The following is an 18,615-nucleotide window of genomic DNA, read 5'->3' on the forward strand; positions in this document are numbered from 1 at the left end:
AATGGTCTCTTCTGGTCATAAAGTTGACTAATTTCTGAAAAATGGAGTGTAGCATTGGGAGCAGCATCTGATGTTTTCCTGTCTAGCCGGCTTGCTGCCTAGAACGAACGCTCCTTGAGTGGGGTGATCCACAGGGAGTAGCTCAAACCTCCAAAGTGCCTGGCCAGGGCACGACATTAGCACAGCAAGGGAGGGTGTGGCAGTGACATCACAAAGGCCTTTTGCAGGACCTCAGACTATTGGTCAAAGGTGGTGGGGAGGTGGTGACCTCACAGAGAGATGCTGACATCAGCCAGGCAGGACAGGGGTGAGGGGCCAGGGAAACCTCAGAGACCCTGTGGCTTTGCTTCAGCAAGTCTCCTTCTCCAGGTCTCTCTTTGAGGACTGAGAGAGTATTCGGGTTCAGGTACCTGAGCGCCAGGAGGAACCTCTTTCGCGTTTTCTCCTTCCCTTTTAGTGATTTTACTAGAAAACAGCCGTCCCTGTTTAGAAGGTAAGAGCCTCCTTGAGGTTTGAAACCTGTTCAGTCTGATCCATCTGGTGACAGTTGAATTCTAGGCATGGAAAACACGAGCTTAAGGAGGCAGAATTTTATTCCGTACCTGGGATTTTGTCCCTTAAAATCACTGGGGACATTAGGGTTTGTTCTTTTTGTTTCACCTTTTCCTCCATCCATCCCTCCCTCCTTTTTCTTCGTCTCTTGCTTCTTTTGTCCTTTCTCCTGTTCCCCTCCCAAAACCAGGAGCAGTGTCGGGGTGTGTTTGGGGCGGGGGCATAAGAGGGGGATGGGCGGCACTGGGGAGGAGCTCGGGGGTGTTGGGGGCGGGGCAGAAGAGGGGATGGGCGGCACTGGGGAGGGGAGCTCAGGGGTGTTTGGGGGTGGGGGCAGAAGAGGGGATGGGCGGCACTGGGGAGGGGAGCTTGGGGGTGTTAGGGGACGGGGCAGAGACGGGATGGGCGGCACTGGGGAGGGGAGCTCAGGGGTGTTTGGGGCGGGGTCAGAGAGGGGATGGGCGGCATTGGGGAGGGGAGCTCAGGGGTGTTTGGGGTAGGGGCAGAGAGGGGATGGGTGGCACTGGGGAGGGGAGCTCGGGGTGTTTGAGTGCGGGAGCAGAAGAGGGGATGGGCGGCATCGGGGAGCTTGGGGGTGTTGGGGAGGGGCAGAGAGGAGATGGGCGGCACTGGAGGAGGAGCTCGGGAGGTGTTTGGGGTGGGGGCAGAAGAGGGGATGGGCGGCACTGGGGAGGAGCTGGGGAGGTGTTAGGGGCGGGGCAGAGAGGGGACGGGCGGCACTGGGGAGGAGCTCAGGGGGTGTTTGGGGGTGGGTGCAGAAGAGGGGATGGGCGGCACTGGGGAGGAGCTCGGGGTGTTTGGGGCGGGGCAGAGACGGGGATGGGCAGCACTGGGAGAGGGGAGCTCAGGGGTGTTTGAGTGCGGGAGCAGAGAGGGGATGGGCGGCATCGAGGAGCTCGGGGGTATTGGGGCAGGGGCAGAGAGGGGAGGCGGCACCGGGGAGGGGAGATCGGGGTGTTGGGGACGGGGCAGAAGAGGGAGAGGCGGCACTGGGGAGGGGAGCTCGGGGTGTTTGGGGCGGGGCAGAGGGGGCCGCACTGGGGAGGGAGCTCAGGGAGTGTTGGGGGCGGGGTCAGAGAGGGGATGGGCGGCACTGGGGAGGGGAGATCGGGGTGTTGGGGCGGGGCAGAGAGGGGATGGGCGGCAGTGGGGAGGGGAGCTCAGGGGTTGGGGGCGGGGCAGAGAGGGGATGGGCGGCACTGGGGAGGGGAGCTCAGGGGTTGGGGCGGGGCAGAAGAGGGGATGGGCGGCACTGGGGAGGAGCTCGGGGTTGGGGCGGGGCAGAGAGCGGGATGGGCGGCAGTGGGGAGGGGAGCTCAGGGGTGTTGGGGCGGGGAGGAGGGGAGGGGCGGCACTGGGGAGGGGAGCTCGGGGTGTTGGGGCGGGGCAGAGAGGGGATGCGCGGCACTGGGGAGGGGAGCTCGGGGTGTTGGGGGCGGGAGGAGGGGAGCGGCGGCAGTGGGGAGGGGAGCTCAGGGGGTTGGGGCGGGGCAGAGAGGGGATGCGGCACTGGGGAGGGGAGCTCAGGGGTTGGGGACGGGGAGGAGGGGATGGGCGGCACTGGGGAGGAGCTCAGGGGTTGGGGGCAGGGCAGGGAGGGGAGGGGCGGCACTGGGGAGGGGATCTGGGGTTGGGGGCGGGGGCAGAGAGGGGAGGGCGGCAGTGGGGAGGAGCTCAGGGGTGTTGGGGCAGGGCAGAGAGGGGATGGGCGGCAGTGGGGAGGGAGCTCAGGGGGTGTTGGGGGCGGGGCAGAGAGGGGAGGGGCGGCACTGGGGAGGGGAGCTCAGGGCGGGTTGGGGGCAGGGCAGAGAGGGGAGGGCGGCAGTGGGGAGGAGGAGCTCAGGGGTGTTGGGGCGGGGCAGGGAGGGGGAGCACGGGGTTGGGGGCGGGGAGGGGAGGGCGGCAGTGGGGAGGGGAGCTGGGGGTTGGGCTGCTCAGGAGCCGCCTCGCGAACGCTTCAAGGCCACGTGACGCCCTCTCGGAAACTCCGCCTCTCCCGAGACAGCCAATAGGAAGAGGAGGCAGAGCCCTGACCAATGGGTGCGCGAGAAGAAACCTTCCCCCCCCCGCCCAGTTCCAGTGTGAGGTTGGGGGCTGCAGTGACCAGAGCCCCCAGCAGGGTGCAGCGCGGGGGGGGCTGCAGTGACCAGAGCCCCCAGCAGGGTGCAGCGGGGGGGGGGCTGCAGTGACCAGAGCCCCCAGCAGGGTGCATCGGGGGGGGGCTGCAGTGACCAGAGCCCCCAGCAGTGTGCATCGGGGGGGGCTGCAGTGACCAGAGCCCCCAGCAGTGTTCATCGGGGCTGCAGTGACCAGAGCCCCAGCAGGGTGCATCGGGGGCTGCAGTGACCAGAGCCCCAGCAGGGTGCATCGGGGGCTGCAGTGACCAGAGCCCCAGCAGTGTGCATCGGGGCTGCAGTGACCAGTGCCCCAGCAGGGTGCAGCGGGGGCTGCAGTGACCAGAGCCCCAGCAATGTGCATCGGGGCTGCAGTGACCAGAGCCCCAGCTGGGTGCATCGGGGGGGGGCTGCAGTGACCACAGCCCCAGCAGGGTGCATCGGGGCTGCAGTGACCAGAGCCCCCAGCAGGGTGCATCGGGGCTGCAGTGACCAGAGCCCCAGCAGTGTGCATCGGGGCTGCAGTGACCAGAGCCCCAGCAGTGTGCATCGGGGCTGCAGTGACCGGAGCCCCAGCAGGGTGCATCGGGGCTGCAGTGACCGGAGCCCCCAGCAGGGTGCATCGGGGGGGGGCTGCAGTGACCAGAGCCCCCAGCAGGGTGCAGCGGGGGGGGCTGCAGTGACTAGACCCCCCAGCAGGGTGCAGCGGGGGGGGGGCTGCAGTGACTAGACCCCCCAGCAGGGTGCAGCGGGGGGGGCTGCAGTGACTAGACCCCCCAGCAGGGGGGCTGCCGGCCGTGGGGTTCCCTGCAGTCTGGTGCCATTCACAGGGAGACCCGCAATAGCCTGACCCCCCCACCCCTGTCCGAGCTCCCGCCCTGCCCCCCAGCCCACTGCCTCTTGAGCAGCCCCCTCTGCGGTGTCACCACTACCCCCCCTGGCTGTGTCCCCGCAGCTTCCCAGCCCCAGCTCCTCCGGGGCCCCACACTTCCTCCCTGCAGCCTGCCCCATTCCCCTGAGTCCCAGCTTCACCCCCGACATCTCTCCAACCCACCTCCCCCATCACAGCCTCTGCCCCCAGTGCCCCGACCCTGCTCCCGGGGCAGAGGCCCCACCCCCGGCCGCTCCACTCCCCACAATGGGCAGCTGCTGGCGCTGAGGAAGGGGGGTCTGGGCCAGGCCAGGTGCTGGGCCGATCCTGGTGAAAGAGAGACGAGCCGGCAAGGCTGAGAGGCCCCTCCCTTGTCTGGGGACAGGGCTCCCACAATTTGGCCAGTGTCACCTCCCCATCCAGAGGAGACGTCCGCTCCCAGCAGGCCGTGCTCCACCTCCACCCCGCAGGGGGGAGCCCCCAGTCCAGCAGTGCCCCCCACCCCGCCCCCATCAGCAGCCAAGCCGGGAACCGGCCCCTTCTCCCCTGCGAGGGCTGCAGGACGCCCTGCCCCCGCCGCACCAGCCCCCCCCCATGTCCCCGGGGTGGGGTGGGGGAAGGGGGGATTCCTTCTTCCCATTGCCCAGATCCCACCCCCACCCCGGGCTGCCCAGACGGGATCCAGGGGCTGCAGCAGTTGGCTGCTTCCCCAGGGCTACCAAGGAGCCGCCAGGAGAAGGGACGAGATTCTCCACGGCGCTGCAGCCGTTCACACTGGGACCCGTCTCACACGGCGGAAACTGAGGCACCAGGGAGGGCGAGATGGGCTGCACCAGCTCAGATTGGGAGTCTGGGGAGAGCCAGGAATAGAACCCAGGAGTCCTGGCTCCATGGGCAGCAGGACTCCTCCACTTGGGAGGCTGGGCGGGCCCGGACTGTGGCCCTGCCCCAAGGCCTGCTGCCACTCAGCCTCCTCCTGCCAAAGCCCCGCCCACACGCCCCCTCCACCCCGCCCACACTCCCCCTTCAGCCCCGCCCACACGCCCCTTCAGCCCCGCCCACACGCCCCCCTCAGGACCCCTTTGTTCCACTCCCCTGACCCCCCCCGCCCACCTCTCACGTCTCTTCCCCCGAGGCCCTGCCACTTGTGCCTCTTCGCCCCCACCCCAAGGCCCCCCCTCCTGCCTCTCTGCCGTTTGCACCCCCGACCTCTCCCCCCACGGCCCCATGTGGCCGGCGGGAGCTTGGGGAAGGCGAAGTGAGGATGGGGCCTTGCGGGGAGAGGACAGTGGGAGCAGGGCCTCTGGGTGGAGCACGGGCCAGGTGCCTCCCCGGGCCCCTTATACCCACCGCCCCTGCCTGGCTCCCGGCCTCCCCGGCTCTAACCACTAGACCCAGCGGCACTGGGACAATTTGTATAGTGGGAGGTGCTGAGAGCCAGTGAACAAAACTAAACCCTGCACAGGATGGAAACCACTTCAAGCCGGGGGGGGGCACCACGACTCGCCCCCACTCCATTCCCAGAGCTAGTGGTGAGACCCGGATACCCTGGCTCCCAACCCCCACTCTAACCACTAGCCTGCACTGCCCTGCCACAGCTGGGGAGAAGAACCAGGAGTCCTGACTCCCAGCCCGGCCGTGGGTGGAGCAGGACGTACTGGCCATGGGCTCAGCTGGGCATCGCTTACCATCAGGCTGGATGGTATCCCAGTGCTGACCTCCAGCCCCACAGCTCTGCTGGTGCACCTCACTCCCGACCCGCAGCCCCTTGGTTCCCCCCAGCACTGACGGTGCCCCTCACTCCCGACCTGCAGCCCCTACTATCCCAATCCTGAGCTCCAGACCCACAGTTCTGCTGGTGCCCCTCACTCCCGACCCGCAGCCCCTCCTATCCCAATCCTGATCTCCACACCCACAGCTCTGCTGGTGCCTCTCACTCCCGACCCGCAGCCCCTTAGGCATACACCAGCTCTGCTGGTGCCCCTCACTCCTGACCCACAGACCCCTGGGTTCCCTTCAGCTCTACCGGTGCCCCTCACTCCAGTCCCACAGCCCCCTGGGTTCCCCCCAGCTCTAGTGGTGCCCCTCACTCCTGACCCGCAGCCCCTGCTATCCCAGTCCTGACCTCCAGACTCACAGTTCTGCTGCTGCCCCTCACTACTGACCCGCAGCCCCTCCTATCCCAATCCTGATCTCCACACCAAGAGCTCTGCTGGTGCCCCTCACTCCCGACCCGCAGCCCCCTGGATTTCCCGCTGAGCTCCCCAGTTACTGCGCTGCCAGTGCCCCTCACTCCCGACCCGCAGCCCCTCCTATCCCAGTCCTGACCTCCAGACTCTCAGCTCTGCTGGTGCCCCTCAATCCCGACCGCATGGGTCACCCCTGGAGCAGGTTAAAGCTGCAGGTTGACAGTGGGGTTGCTGCCCCTGTGAACAGCTGCTGTAGCACCACCTGGGCAGGACAGGGAGACCCAGTTATACCCCCCCCAGCCTGTATCGGGGGATGGGAGCACTCACACCCTGGGGCCCCTGAGTTGGGACGGAGGAGGCCCCCGTGCACCAGGGATGCTGTAAGGGCGAACAGGGGCACCCACCCACGCACCCGAGATCTTCTAGGGGGGGAGAGTGGCACCCACACACTCAGGATCTTGTAGCGGGGGACAAGGGCATCCACACTCCGGGATCCTCTGCAGAGGGACGGACACCCACACATCCAGGATTCTGTATGGGGGGCAGAGGTACCCGGACACCTGGGCTCCTGGACAGGGGATGGGGGGCACCAAAACATCCGGGATCTTACCTGGCAGGACAGCGGCGCCTGCAGCTCGACATGAGACGGGGGCGGGGGGAGCAGGAGCATTTCCGAGTTCCAGGCTGTCCCCGTCTGGCCAAGGCACAGAGCTCACAAGCAGAGTTTAAAGCTCGAGCTGCCAGACACCAAAACAAGCTGGGCTCCGTGGCTGGTGCCTGTGATCCCAGCTCCTGGGGAGGCTGAGGCTGGCGGAGCTCAGGAGTTCTGGGCTGCAGGGGGTTGTGCCGATCGGGTGTCCGCACTAAGTTCAGCATCAATATGGTGATCCCGGGGAAGCTTGGGGTCCCCAGGTTGCCTAAGGAGGGGTGAACTGGCCCAGGTCGGAAATGGAGCAGGTCAAAACTCCCCTGCTGATCAGTAGTGGGATCACACCTGTGAATAGTCCCTGCAGCGTAGCCTGGGCAAGACAGTGAGACATGGTCTCTTTTTATACAGACACCCCCGCAGAGCGTGGAGTGGGGGATGGGAGCACCCACACGCTGGGGATTCTGACTTGGGGTGAGGGATGCACCCAAGCAACACATATCTTGAAAAGGGGAACAGAGACACCCACAGATCCTGGATGGGGGCAGGCAGGGGAAACCACACACTGGAGCTAGTTCATGGGGTGGGGGACAGAGACACCCACCAGAGATCCTGGATGGGAGCACCCACATGATGGGGATCTTGAACTGGGAGGAGGGAAGCACCATGTACCAGAGATTCTGAAGGGGGAACAGGGACACTCACACACCAGGTGTCTTGCAGCAAGAGCTGCGGTCTTCATTTACACAGGGCAGTGATGGGGATTTAACCAATTCCTGCAGAACTTGTTCCACTAGATAATTAGCCTCACGGTTAAAAATGGTAATTTCCAGTTGGCGTTTTGTGACATTGACTGCAAACCAAGGGGGTCATGTTCAACCTTTGTCTGGTGAATTAAAGAACCCTTTAAAATCAGATATTCCCCCCTCTGGGAATTTTTAAAACTGTGTATTTAAAATCAGTGACTAAATCCCCCTTAACCTCCAGTCAATGAAATCAATTGAGTTTCTTCAATCTCTCGCTGTAGACAGAAGAGACCAATGCACATTTTCCTTGTTTTTAAAGGCAAAATTCCTGATCTTTCCAAGGGGATCTTCTGCTTCAGCTGTCAGTTTGGGGAAGGATTTGGCTTCCTGGGCTATAATCTGCCCACTGGGTTATAATCTGCGGTCTGAAGGGTCAAATTTAGATGAGGCCGTTAGTGCTGCCCCCGTATGGCCGGAGATGGGAGCTCACAAGCAGAGTTGAAAGCTGGAGCTGGAACGGACCTGGCTGGACACGTGGGGCACAAAGGCTCTCGCGTGGGATCCTCGCTGTGCAGCAGGAGGCGGAGGGAAGCTGGTTGTCAGGGCTCAGGGCCATGGGCGCCAACTTATATGGGCTCGTGGAGCTAAAGCCCCAGGAATATTCAAAATCAGGGGCTCTGCTCCACCAATATTTGGAGCTAGGTTTTGCCCCTTTAAATCCCAGCCGCGGCTGGGAATCAGAGGGCTCTGGGCTGCCCGCTGCTGAAGGGAGCCCAGAGCCTTTTAAATCCCAGCCGCGGCCGGGAATCAGAGGGCTCTGGGCTGCCTGCAACCGCGGGGAGCCGAGAGCCCTTTAAATCCCAGCCGCGGCCGGGAATCAGAGGGCTCTGGGCTGCCTGCAACCGCGGGAAGCCCAGAGCCCTTTAAATCCCGGCCGTGGCTGGGAATCAGAGGGCTCTGGGCTGCCTGCAACCGCCAGGTTGCTAAGGAGGTGAACCGGCCCAGGTCGGAAACAGAGCAGGTCAAAACTCCTGTGCCGATCAGTAGTGGGATCACACCTGTGAGTAGCCCCTGCAGCGTAGCCTGGGCAAGACAGTGAGACACGGTCTCTTTTAAGACCCCCCTCCCCCCGCAGAGCACCCACACACTGGGGATTCTGACTTGGGGGGAGGGACGCCCCCCTGCACACGGATCTTGAAAAGGGGAACAGAGACACCCACACACCACAGAGACTGCAGGGGGGGATGGGAGCACCCACACGCGGGGGATTCTGACTTGGGGGGCGGGACGCCCCCTGCACCACGGGTCTTGAAAAGCGGAACAGTGACACCCACAGAGCCTGGATGGGAGCAGGGGAACCATACATGGGAGCTAGTTCATGGGGTGGGGGACACACCCATATGCTCTGTTGCACCATTCTTAATGAGAAGAATGGGGGCATCCGCACAACACGGATCCTTAATGGGTGGGGGGACACCCACACACCAGAGATTCTTATGGGTGGGAGGAATGGAGACAGCCAGACACACTGAGATCACTTCCTCCCAGGAGCCTGGGCCAGACCGGGAGACACAGTCCCCCTTTACATATCTGCCAGACAACCTGCCTCCCACTCCCTCCACACAATGTTCTTATCTGGAGGTGAAGCCAGGGAAACCACATGGAGGATTCTTATCTGGGGAACTGGGGGGACCCACTTACCACCAGAGATTCTTAAGGGCAGGAGGAACAGGGACTCCCACATCTGTGGCATGGGGGTGGGTCGCCTGCTGGGATCATCTGGGCATATTTCACCTCGTCAGCTCCCTGCCATTGCCTTGGGGGCCCCTTGTTCGCTGCCTCTGGCACCCAGTTTAGCCTCCTTCCTGAGGGCTGAAACGCTTTGATCTATCTAAGGTCTGTGGGATCAGTGTGTGTCATGGTGTAATTCTGTGTTATTCGGGGTCAGACTAGCTGAGCTAATGGCCCCTTCTGCCCTTAAACGCCATGAAAACATTTCCCTGGTTTCTCCTTGCGCCTGACAGACACCACGGTGCGGGGCCCAATAGAAGATCCCGCACACAGCGCTCTGGCTCTTACGTTACTTGGGGACGTCAGCGCTTTCCTAGCAAAGCTGCTGCTAAAGCGCTGGATTTGGGAGCGGTTCGGCTCTGGTTCAGAGATCTGCCTGCGGGGTGTGAACCTGCCACGAGGAGCGGGAAATGCAACCAGCAACGGGAGGCGTTGGCTGAGCTCCGGGCTGCCCCCGTGTGGCCAAAGCTTAGAACTGAGCAGCGGAGTTTAAAGCTGGCGCTGGGAGGGACCTGAACACGCGGGGCACGAAGGCTCCTGCGTGTAACAGCTTGTTGGGTGGGCAGCTGCGCGTAGCTGATTGCCGGAGTTCAGGGCTGCACCCTGGGGTGCTGAGCAGGTGTCTGTGCTCAGGTTGGCCTCGCTATGCTGGTTTCTGGGACGTTTGGGGTCGCCAGTCTCCCTAGAGAGAGAGGAGCCAGCCCAGAAAAGGAGGTTTTCAAAACTCTGGTACCAATAGACAGTGGGACTGACCCTGTGAAGAGCCGCTGCAGCCCCGCCAGGGAGAGCCGGTCTCTCTTTATGCAGCACCCCCCCCCCCCATTCCTCAGGACGGGGGTTGTGCTCAAAGATCTGTGCCCCGTGTTTTCACCTCCATGTGAAGCGCACAGTGCAAATAACCCTCAGCGCATCAGCTCAGTTCCAGGCTCCACTTCCACCCGCTCAGGCAAGATGGTGCAGAGGAGCCCCTGGGTGGCTGTGGGCCTGGGGAGGATGGCTTTTGATTTTTCAGCCTGACCGCTACGTGCAGCAAGGCCAAAAGTCAGATGGCCGGCTCTCCCGGCCACCACGCTCATCAGGAGCCCTTAGTCGACAGGCTTGGAGAATGCGGGCGGCGTCCCCCACTACCTCTCGCATGCAAAGCGAGCGCTCTGCCGCTTGAGCTAATTCCCCGCAGCTGGTCTGACTCTCAGGCACCGGGCAAAAAAAGGCAAGGGCTCTGTGGCCTTAAGCAGAACACAGCCTGAAATGGGGCGGTGGGGGCGAGGCGCTACCCAGAGCTGGGGAAGGGGGTCCGAGTCCCAGCCACGCTCCTCGGCACAAACACCAATGCTCCCTCCGTGGAGTGTGTCTGGGCTGAGAGTTAGCCCCTGAAACAAGCACCAAGCTTCAGAAGACAACGCAGGGATAGATCACTTGACGATTGCCTGCTCTGGCCATTGCCTCTGAAGCGCCTGGCATCGGTTACTGTCAGAAGACGTGATAGTGGCCTAGCTGGACCATCGGTCTCACCCAGGAGGGCCGTTCTTATCTTCACCACTTTCCTCTAACCCAAGCAAAGCCAGAAGCAGGCCCAGCTCAGCAACTCTAGCAGACTCCCTGGCCTCTGGCCCAGCATACAGCAAAACGACCCTGCCTCCGCCAGGATAGACAGCCACCGACTCCCTCTTCCAGACCAACGCAGCCCTTCCCCGCTTTGGCTGTCTCCAAGCTGTCTGCATGCTCTGCTCTGCTCCACGGCTGCCATGCTGCCTGAGATCAGGAGGCTGCGAGGTCTCATGGTCTCAGCTGAGCTGGTATCGCATGCCACCCGCCCATCTCCTCATTCTCTTCATGGACCCCTGGGATGTGAGTAATTCTGTATTTGAGTGGCTCTCCCTCCCGGCCAATGAGCTTGGCGTAGACTAGCAGGGAGGGAGGAGGAAAGGGATTGTGCTCCAGTGAGAGCTCAGAAAGAAAGGTGCAGGTCCCCCACTAGAGCCCAGCCCAGCAGAGCAAAGCAGAGCAGAGCAGGCTGGAGAATGTGTGTCTGGGTCTGACTACTTCTCCCATGCTCTTCCATTTGAGCTAACTTCCCCCAGCTGTCGCCAGCCTCCCAGTCAGCGCAAGGGGGAGAAGGGCCGGGTGGAAGAGCTTTGTGGTCCGCAAGGGCTGGCCTTTGGGAGGCCAAGCGGGGAGAGGGATGGAGGCCACTGGAGGAGCTGAGCTGGCTGACTGTCCATGGCTTCTAAAAGAAGGGCAAGAAAAGATCCCACGGCTGCTTTGCCGCTGGAGAATGCGGGCATTGATCCGTCTGCCTCTCGCATGCGAAGCGAGCGCTCTACCACTTGAGCTAATTCCCCTACCTTGGCAGGTGGCGTCTTGATCCATCCATTCGATAACGGAGGCCACATCGTTTCCCCATGCCAGCCGGTGACTCCTTCCAAAAGGGTCAGGCAAGGGAGAGCTTCCCGTAGGCTGGCTAGCTCAGCTGGTTAGAGCATGGTGTTAATAATGCCAAGGTCATGGGTTCAAGCCCCATGCTGGCCACTGCGGGAGGGAGAGGGTGGCTTCTGCTCTTTTGGCTGACTGCTAGGGGTGGCAGAGGCCAAAACCAGGTGGGCCGGGAGCGGGCAAGAGCCCTGCTGGGCACCGGGCAGGACGAGGCTCCGGACACCTCCTTGGTCTCCCCTCCCTGGGCTCCTCGCTCCACCTGCTGCCTGAAAGGAACTTGGGCCCAGGGAGGAGACGGGTGAGCCCGGCCGGCTGCCTTCCAGGCTCATAGGAGGCCAGGCTTGAGCTGCCCGCCCAGCGAAGCCAAAATCACAGGCCTGCCGGCTCGCCCCCATTGTCCACAGAGGGTTGACCTGATGGCCCGAATTCTTGCCGGCCGCCAGCTCCACCCAAATGGACCCGATGCCGGATCACGCTCCCCAGCCCAAGCCACAGAGGAAGGCTTAATCCTCGGCACCCCAACCTAGGGGAGAGGCTTCACACTCCGCCGGCGCAGGGTGACCTTTGGGACTTCCCTGGACACCATCCTCCCACCGCCCACAGCCAGACCCCCCAAGCCCACACTGGAGCCCACCCCTCCGACAGGAAGGAGCAGGAGGACCACTCCGCCCAGGGACACCACCACTCAAAGTCAGCTTCACTTGCTTTCTCTTCTACCCCTTTCCTCCCAAGTTATGCGTGCCTCACGGGAGCCGGGCCTGGGAAGACGCAGGCACGGCACTCTGACTGGTGCAAGCCAAACGCCCACACTGAGAGTTTAGCACGGGCTCTTGAGGCACTGGAGGAACCCCATGCAGACGCACTGACGGAGCTAAGCTTTATGGCCAAGGGCCCTACCTGTGCAGAAAGCCAACTTGCTTGTGAAAAAGACTCCTTTTTCGGCTCCCCTTCCAAACTTCCAAATGGGAAAACACACACACTGAAACACCCAAACGGTCCTAATGCTGGGGCCAGGCGAAAAAGAAAAGCAAGGAAAAGATTTCTAAATGGCCACCCTGCCAGAGTCGTACAGCTCCACAAGTGAAACCCGTGGGAGGGACATTACACAGAAAAGGGGAATGGAAAGCTGCCCAAATTGAGATGCTGTGGAAAGCTACAGCCCCATCGCTACTCCTACTCTGCACACTTCTTGCAACAGCTGATGAACGGCCAGGTGCTTTTCGCATCCAAGCCCACACCAGGGAAGACCTTGAAGCTTCCGTGGCTTGCCTGGTTCAGCTGGTCAGAGTGCGGCACTCGTGGAGGCCAGGGGCACCAACTTATATGGGCTCCTGGGGCTAAAGCCCCAGGAATATTCACAGTCAGGGGCTCTGCTCCACCAATATTTGGAGCTAGGTTTCTCCCCTGCTTGGAGCGCCCCCCCCCCCGCCTCTCATTTCCCCCCCTGCCGCCGCCGCTGCCAGGGCTCGAGCTTCCCCCCCGCTCCCCACCCTGGAGCTTCCCTGCCTGAACGTGAAGAGTGCGCAGCGCGCGTCTCTCCTTGCTGCTGCTGCTGCCGCCGCCTAAGGGCTACAGCATAACAGCAGTGCAAGCTGCTGGTGCTGTAGCACCTCAGGAGCGGGAGGAGTGGAGGGCCGTGCCGTGCTTGGCAGCCCTCCTCCCCTCCCCTACCTGGAGGAGACAGAGGGACTTCCAGCCAGGAGACGGACCTCACTCACCTTAGCAGCTGCTGGGGCTTCCGTGAGTGTTTGACCCTATGATTCCCCTGCACCCACCCCAGCCCCAGCCCCACTCCTGCCCAACGCTGGGGAAGGGGGCAGCCCCATCCTCCCACCGTCCCCAGTGAGGCTGTGGTGAGGGCAGCAGGCTGCAGCAGGGGTCAGGAGGCAGGAAGCCACATGTGAAGGCAGTGCCCCTCCCACCACAGGGAGATGGGGGGTTCATAGGCCTACCTGAGCAGCTGGGGCTTGGGTGAATTTTGTGCCAACTTGCTCTCCCTGTCCCCCAGCCACCACCCTGCAGCCCCCACTACTGCCCCACGCTGGGGACGGAAAGCCCCATCCCTACCCCCAGTGAGGCGCAGCAGGCTGCACAGGGAGGCAGGAAGCCACATGTGAAGGCAATGCCCCTCCCCCAGCACCCACCAACCCACCCGCCACAGGGGGGATGGGAGAGGGAGGCTTCCTAGACCTGAGCAGCTGGGGCTTGGGTGAATTTTATGACACCCTGCTTCCCCCCCCCGCCATAGCCACCACCCTGCCTACCCCACTTCTGCCCCATGCTGGGCAAGGGGCAGCCCCATCCCCCATCCACAGTGAAGTTATGGTGAGGGGCAGCATGGAAGGCCACCTGTGATGGCAACCCCGCCCGGTACCCATCGTAGGGGAGGAGTGAGCTTTCTGGACCTGAGAGGGGTTCTAGGAGCATGTGCAGAGTGTGTGTGCCGTGGGGGCAGGAGGGTCCCTCCTGGAGCTTGCTGCTGCCAGTGGTGGTGGGGAGTCCTCTCTGGCCCTAGCCCTGGGGCAGCCTGTCTGCACCCCAAGTTCCTCATCCTCAGCCCTGCCCCACCCCAAAGCCTGCACCCCAGCACCGAGCATGCTCCTGCACTGTGAACCCCTCATCCCCAGCCCCACCCCAGAACCCTCACCTGAGGAAAAACATGCAACTTAAATTTGGTGGTCAGTTTGGAGTATCATTGTATTTAGCACAATATTTGATTATTTTACACCCTTCAAAGTATGTAACTGGTCGTATACAGGTGTTACGAAGTGGGAATGTGCTTAATGTTTTCTCTGAATACTGTCTGTGTGCCTCAGTTTCCCCTATGCATTTCTCAAGGCTCTAGATGGTGGGATAAGGGGGTGTGATTGTTGTAGAGCCCAAGAGGGACAGTGTGATGCCGTCTGCACAGAGAATGGCCGACACCGTGTCTCCAGGCAACAGATGGCCTGGGCCCTGCCCTGCAAAGGTGCCAGCTGAAGGTGTTGGTGAGCTCCCTCCAGCTCTGACGGTGCCCCTCACTCCCGACCCGCAGCCCCTGCCATTCCAGTCCTGACCTCCAGACTCACAGCTCTGCTGGTGCCCCTCACTCCTGACCTGCAGCCCCTGCTATCCCAGTCCTGACCTCCAGACTCACAGTTCTGCTGGTGCCTCTCACTCCCGACCCGCAGCCCCCTGTGCTCCCTCCAGCTCTTTCGGTGCCCCTCACTCCCGACCCGCAGCCCCCTGTGCTCCCTCCAGCTCTGACGGTGCCCCTCACTCCTGACCCGCAGCCCCTGCTATCCCAGTCCTGAACTCTAGATTCACAGCTCTGCTGGTGCCTCTCACTCCCGACCCGCAGCCCCCTGTGCTCCCTCCAGCTCTTTCGGTGCCCCTCACTCCCGACCCGCAGCCCCCTGTGCTCCCTCCAGCTCTGACGGTGCCCCTCACTCCTGACCCGCAGCCCCTGCCATTCCAGTCCTGACCTCCAGACTCACAGCTCTGCTGGTGCCCCTCACTCCTGACCTGCAGCCCCTGCTATCCCAGTCCTGACCTCCAGACTCACAGTTCTGCTGGTGCCTCTCACTCCCGACCCGCAGCCCCTGCTATCCTATTCCTGACCTCCAGTGACGTTATGAGTGTAATATAATATTTCATTGAAAGGTGACAGGGCCAGAAAGAGTTAATTAACTCACCTCACCCACTGACCTGACCCATGGGTGAACCTTACGGACTGATTAGGAAGATCTGTAAATGAATAGAGCTTTGAAATGCAAGTCGGCATTGTTAGAGGTAGAAGGGGAGATGTTTGCTCAGGTCTTGTGATGTCAGCAAACAAGTCTTGTCTATTGCTGTAGTTTTAATTCAAAGATCAAAAAAGGAATATTAACATTTATGATGATACTTGAGTGAAATAGTATTATTGTCTGTGTGTCTCTTTGAAGGTTGTGCTAACCTGGATCCGAACTGTTTAATGGGTAAATTACCCTGTGCTAATTGCCAGGATGTTTGGGAGAAGGAGTTAAGCCTGTTGTTTTATCAGGCTGAAAGGCTGCTGGAAATGTATAAGAACCCTGGGACATGATCCTGCTTCATCTCAGATCTGCTTTGGGATTTAAGACGGGGAAACCTTAAGCCATAAGGATTGAGATCCCGAGTCAATGACTGGAGTCACCCTGAATATGGACATTGGACTATCACCTCTGGACTATTTCTAAAAGGACTTTTGGCAACTACAAGCTCATCTGTGCTATGCATCTGAACCTCAAGAATTGAATTCAAGTCTGTCTGTATATTGATCTTTTAACCAACACTCTCTCTCTCTCTTTTCTTTTTTAATAAATTTTAGCTCAGTTAATAAGAATTGGCTGTAGCGTGTATTTTGGGTAAGATCTAAGTTATAATTGAACCTGGGTATGTGGCTGATCCTTTGGGATTGGAAAAACCTTTTCTTTGATGTGATGAGATCAGATTTTCAGGAATCATCATCATATCTGACGTGTGTGTCTGGACGGAGGCCTGAGGCTGGCCACTTCAAGGGAACTGCGTGGTTTGGATTCTGAGTAACCAGTGAGGTGCTACAGAAGCTGTTTTGTGCTGGTTGGTAAATCTAAGTATTAGAATAACCACCAGCGTTTGGGGTTTGTCTGCCCCGTTTTGTTTGGAGTTCACCCTGATTGAGTGACCTCAGCTGGCTCCCACGGGCAGCACTGTCACACTGCTCCTTTCTAGTCACACTTTCTACACATCTAACATTAGTGTATAATGTCATACAGATCTATCCCAACACCTGCCGGAGGTCCTCTGGTAACGCGGATTCGGCCGCATGCCTGTGGCAGGTCCGCCGGTCCTGTGCCTTCAGCGTACCACCACCGAATTGCGGCTGCAGCTGGGGCACTGGCAGAGCTCCCGCAGGCATGCCACCTAATCCGCATCACCAGGGGACCTCCTGCCACCCTCACAGCGACCGGCAGGCCGCCCCCCGCAGCTTGCTGCACTGGTGCCTGGAGCCGCCCCATCCCTGGCCCAGGGCAGAGGATATTGAAGCTGAACATCCAGAGCTTGCAAGATAAAGGAGCAGGGGGGCTAGGCCTGGCGGTGTTGGCAGAACGGGAAAGCATCAGAGGGTTCTATGGCAACCAGGGGGATTGCTGGGAGTCGGTGAGGGAGGAGTTGGCGGCTTTGTTCTGGCAGTCGTGCAAACACCACAACATTAAAGAAACCAACAGTGCCAAGTCCTGCAGTGTCGCCTGTGGGATTTCCACAAGAGCATCCAGGCAGGGGAGCCAGTCAGCGTGTGACTGTACGATCGGATCAAGCGACAGCTGCCCGAGTTCCAGGAGATGAGGCTGCAGCTGGCTGATATGAGCGGGAGCACCGAGTGAAGGGAGGAGCAGCCTCCCCTGACATTTTTGCAGCCTGCAGGGAATGGAGACAAAGCAGGGGGATGCAGGGACTCAGGGCAGGACCCGCGGATCCGGTAGAGCAGGACCACAGTCGCTGGAGGAGGAGAGAGAGTCCCGCAAGAGGAAGCCGCTGGTGGGAAGCAATAAGTGCAGAGTGCAAACCAGCCAGCTGAGAGTCACAGGGGTCTAGAAAGCAAAACAGCAGCAGGTCCTATGGTGTAATGGACAGCACTCAGGACTCTGAATCCTGGAATCTGAGTTCAAATCTCAGTGGGACCTCTGGCAGGTACAGTGGTTTGCTGCAAAGCTTTGGAGCGCCATGTGCTTTGTTACTCTCTCCCTGGCTGAACTAGAGTGGATGCTTTTTCCTCCTCCTCCTGGGTCACTGGTGCCCATTGGAGATAGGGTCATTGGCGATGGGTCTCTGGTCCAGCTGGGCCGCTAGAGGGTGGGGTCCTAGAACTTAACCGTCTGGCTAGAGAATCCTGCGGGTTGACCTGATGGTTGGGTTTCTTGCTGCTTCACCTGATGTCCACAACTTTGGTCCCTGTAGCTGCAGCTCTTCCTCTTGCCCACATGGCATTTAAAGGAAGCAGGGCCAGGGCCAGGCTTCCCAGGCTGGAGCCCAGCACCTCTCCTCCTCTGGGCACCTAGAGCAGAGGCGGCTGGTGCTGACAGCTCCAAGGGAAGGCTTATAAGCCACAGAGCAACCAAGGGCAGGGCTAGAGGAGGGCAGGACCATGCCTATGTGTGACCTTCAGACAGGCACAAAGACACCCAGCCAGGCTGCTCCCTGCCAAGCCAAACACCCACTGAAGGTCACCAGCATGCGGGGCAGCTGCTGATGCTCTGTGGCCAACATCACAAGACGGTAGGAAAGCAGGGCCAGCCCCCATGGTGGGGCCTCTGACCGTTCGTACTCCAGGTGCTCACTTTGGCAGTGGGGCAGGAGATTTTACCCCAAGAGGCTTTTCCCCAGCTGGCGAGAAGCAGAGAAACACCCAGGCTCCATGTAGCAACCCCCCTCACGCACAGGGACAGAGGGACACTGCTCCACACGCTAGCCCGGCAGCCGCCCATTTTCTTTGGCAAGTCAGGAATGGCAAAGGCGAGACTGGAAGCACCTGGAGCTCATGCCCCAGCCTTTGTGACGCCCACCCCCCAACTCCTTCCCAGGGCTCTAGCTGAAGCCAGAGCATTGGCCTGAGTGACCAAGAAGAGGTTCCAGCCCTGAAGGGAGCAGGACGTTCAGCTCAAAGGTAAAATTGCACAACCACAACCACGAAGGGACTCAAACCCTCAATCTCCTGATCCGAAGTCAGACGCCTTATCCATTAGGCCACGTGGTCACACAGAAAAAGGCCCTCCAGGCACTTCTTTGGAAAAGGCCGACACTGACGCATCCAACGAAGTGGGGATTCACCCACGAAAGCTCATGCTCCAATATGTCTGTTAGTCTGTGAGGTGCCACACGACTCTTTGCTGCTTTTGCAGACACTGTGTTTCTCAGGTCAGCTACTGAGGGGGGCCGAGACTCTCTGGGCACAAGAAGTCGAGTTCCCAGTGAGATGTGAGACTTAATTCTCTGGAGCCAGGTGCAGGGCTGTGGCAGGGCGGCTCAGGCATGGGGGATTGTGGTGCAGCGGACGGACCGGCTGTCTAGGTGCAGAGATTTAGTCGCGCTGAGGAGGAGGAGGAGGAGGAATCCTGCTGACAGGCAGTGTCCAGGGCTGGTGCAACCACTAGGCAAACTAGTCGGCCGCCCAGGGTGCCAAGTGGTTGGGGCACCATAAAGCGCACTCAGGGGAGGCGGGGGAGTGGAGGTGAGCTGTGGCAGGGGCTGGGGGAGGTGCGGGGAGGGCTGCCCG

The 18,615-nt window shown here is 60.8% G+C and overlaps 3 non-coding genes across 3 annotated transcripts; 2 read left to right on the top strand and 1 right to left on the bottom strand.

The window, feature by feature from the left end:
* Positions 1 to 11,385: 11,385 nt before the first annotated feature.
* TRNAI-AAU lies at positions 11,386 to 11,459 on the top strand. The gene has a single exon. It is a non-coding gene; the product is annotated as a tRNA-Ile (tRNA).
* Positions 11,460 to 16,954: 5,495 nt separating this feature from the next.
* On the top strand, positions 16,955 to 17,026 carry TRNAQ-CUG. Its single transcript has one exon. It is a non-coding gene; the product is annotated as a tRNA-Gln (tRNA).
* A 997-nt stretch (positions 17,027 to 18,023) lies between these two features.
* Positions 18,024 to 18,096, bottom strand: TRNAR-UCG. The gene has a single exon. It is a non-coding gene; the product is annotated as a tRNA-Arg (tRNA).
* Between the last annotated feature and the right edge of the window lie 519 nt (positions 18,097 to 18,615).

This window comes from Mauremys reevesii, linkage group 12 (genome assembly GCF_016161935.1).
Source record: "Mauremys reevesii isolate NIE-2019 linkage group 12, ASM1616193v1, whole genome shotgun sequence".
Classification (NCBI taxonomy): domain Eukaryota; kingdom Metazoa; phylum Chordata; order Testudines; family Geoemydidae; genus Mauremys; species Mauremys reevesii.